The 2,784-nt window shown below is 40.1% G+C and overlaps 1 non-coding gene across 1 annotated transcript; it reads right to left on the reverse strand.

Moving 5' to 3' along the window:
* Window positions 1-889: 889 nt before the first annotated feature.
* LOC114611783 lies at window positions 890-1,015 on the reverse strand. The gene has a single exon (XR_003709892.1). It is a non-coding gene; the product is annotated as a small nucleolar RNA SNORA17 (small nucleolar RNA).
* Between the last annotated feature and the right edge of the window lie 1,769 nt (window positions 1,016-2,784).

A 2,784-nucleotide genomic window follows, 5' to 3' on the forward strand; every position in this document is an offset into this window, starting at 1 on the left:
CATTGCTAGGGGTCTTAGCTGGGGTCACCCTTGTTGATTCCTAGGAGTTTCCATTGCACTGGGGTTCTAGCTCATCGAAGAGATGATCCCCCCATTCCAGTTGGCTCCCCCAGTTCTCTCTCTCTCTCTCTCTCTCTCTCTCTCTCTCTCTCTCTGTCCTCCCCCAACTTGATCCCTCCTGTTTCCACTGCCCCCCATCCAGGCCCCTTCCCCATCCACCCTCAATGTCTGTTCACTTTCCCCTTCACATTTAGATTTATGCATCCTTCCTTAATCCCTCCTTGTCATCTAGCTTTTCTCGGTCTGTGGATTATAGCATGGTTATCCTTTACTTTATGGCTAATATCCACTTATAAATGAGTACATACCATGTTTGTCTTTCTAGGTTTGGGTTGGGTTATCTTACTGTCTTAGTTAGGGTTTCATTCTGTGAAGAGACACCATGACCAAGGCAACTCTTATAAAAGAAAATATTTAATTGAGTCTGTCTTACAGTTTCAGAGGTTTAGTCCATTCTTGTCGTGGCAGGAGGCATGGCGTCATGCAGGCAGACATGGTGCTGGAAGATCCAAGAGGTCTACATCTTGATCTACAGGTAGCAGAAGGAGACTGCGTGACTGTGAGTAGCTTGAGCTTATGTAACCTCAAAACCTGCCTCCACAATGACACACTTCTTCCAACAAGGCCACACATACTCCAACAAGGCTGATTGGTGCCAGAGGGGTGGGGCTAGCCTCTCTTGCCTCTAGGGCCAGCTCTCCCATGATGCTCAGGCGAGGTGTGGGACCAGTTCTGCACAGCTCTCATACATCAACGTGAGAGTCTGTCTAGGCCTGCCTGGTGCCTGACTGATGGTGGTCTCAGGCTCCCCCTCCCCCTTTTTTCAAGGAAAGTTAAGCAACTAACCAGATGTTCCTAGGTCAGAACACTGAGCAAAGATATGCCCTCTCTCCATTCTGCCACCTCCTGACACTCATCACGCAGCAGTCACACCTGTAACACCTCTAGGGGCAGGTCTGTTTGTTCTTTTGTCATGTCCTTTGCCTTACAGAAGCTTTCAAGTTTCATGAGGTCCCATTTATTAATTGTAAATCTTTGTCCCTGCGTGATTTGGTATTCTGTTCAGGAAGTTGTCTCCTGAATTCTGTGCCAAAGCGTTCAAAACTATTTCCCACTTTCTCTTCTATCAGGTTTAGTGTATCTAATTTTATGTTGAGGTCTTTGATCCACATGGACTTGAGTTTTGTTCAAGGTGATGGATGTGGATCTATTTGCATTCTTCTACATGTAGATATCCAGTTAGACCAGCACCATTTGTTGAAGATGCTTCTTTCCCATTGTATAATTTTGGCTTTTTGGTCAAAACTCAGGTGTCCATAGGTGTGTGAATTTACTTCTGGATTTTTGTGAGTCCATCAATCAACCTGTATGTTCTTATTCAGTTTTTATTACTATAGCTCTGGAGTACAACTTGAAATCAGGGATGGTGATACTTCTGAAATTTTTTTTTATTGGACAGGATTGTTTTAGTAATCCTAAGTTTTTTGCTTTTTCAATATGAAGTTGAGTATTGTTCTTTTAAGATCTGTATCATGTATTTTCTTTATAGGGAACACTATTAGGAAATACAGGCATTAGACAAGGAAGTTGAAGTCAGCTCTACCAGGCAAGCAGCTAGTACTATTTTGTAACTCAGTTCATAACCACTTCCTGCCTATTGGCACTAGGTGGCAGTGTTGGCAAATATTTTATGTGAAGAGAGCATCTTTCGTAGAAACTAGATTCTGCTGTTGGAATATCTCCAGCAAGCGACACTTGCTCCATGTCCCTTGGATTAGCCGAGGGCCTGTGCATGCATGTGCACCCGCGTGTGCATGTGTGTGTACACACACACCAGTAACATGCAATATTAGCCACCTGACCATTTTTCTACCTTAACTGGACTTATCCTTCTCTCCTATTTAATTAATTTACCTCATCCTTTCCACTGAAGAGGCCAGATGACCAATGGATAATAATATAATATAATATAATATAATATAATATAATATAATATAATATAATATAATATAATATAATATAATATAATATAATAATATTATAGAAAGAGATGGTATAATGTAGATGTTATAATATAGAAAGAAGTGAAACATAATAAAGAAAGAGATGTCCTGGATCTAGCATTGATACTGAAATGCATGCTGCATTACAAGTGCTAGCCTTTCTAAACATCCATTTCCCTGGGGATAATCAAAGCATCCAACCTAACAGGCAGCTGTGAACTTAAACGAGCAAGCACTTTTAGCATAACATCAATAAGTAGCAGTTGTTCTTATTAAGACTATCTTTCAGTTCAAATATGACTCCCTCTCGGACCCTTTTCTAGGTTTTGAGCCTAGGGCTTACTTCCCATATGCAATTCATAGCACCCTATGCTTGCCCTTCAGGACATGAATTGTTGGTGGTAATTAGCATCTGCCTTCAGCACTAAACTGTAAGTCCTTTGAACCCAGAGAAGAGCTTTATCTATTTTGCTCACTACAGTTCTTTTTCCCCAGTAATTGTCATAGTGACTGGGCCATGCTAGGACTTAAAGTTAAGTTTCAAGAAAGAACTTTAAAAATATGCCTCACTAATATTAAATGCAGGTTAATTCAATTAAATGAGAATCTATAACCTCTTGGATCACTGAGAGATCAAAGCTTCTTACAAGATATATATATATATATATATATATATATATATATATATATATGACATTTATCAATTAGCTTACATTAAGTA

The sequence above is a fragment of the Grammomys surdaster genome, unplaced genomic scaffold (assembly GCF_004785775.1).
Source record: "Grammomys surdaster isolate TR1022 unplaced genomic scaffold, NIH_TR_1.0 126121, whole genome shotgun sequence".
Taxonomy (NCBI): domain Eukaryota; kingdom Metazoa; phylum Chordata; class Mammalia; order Rodentia; family Muridae; genus Grammomys; species Grammomys surdaster.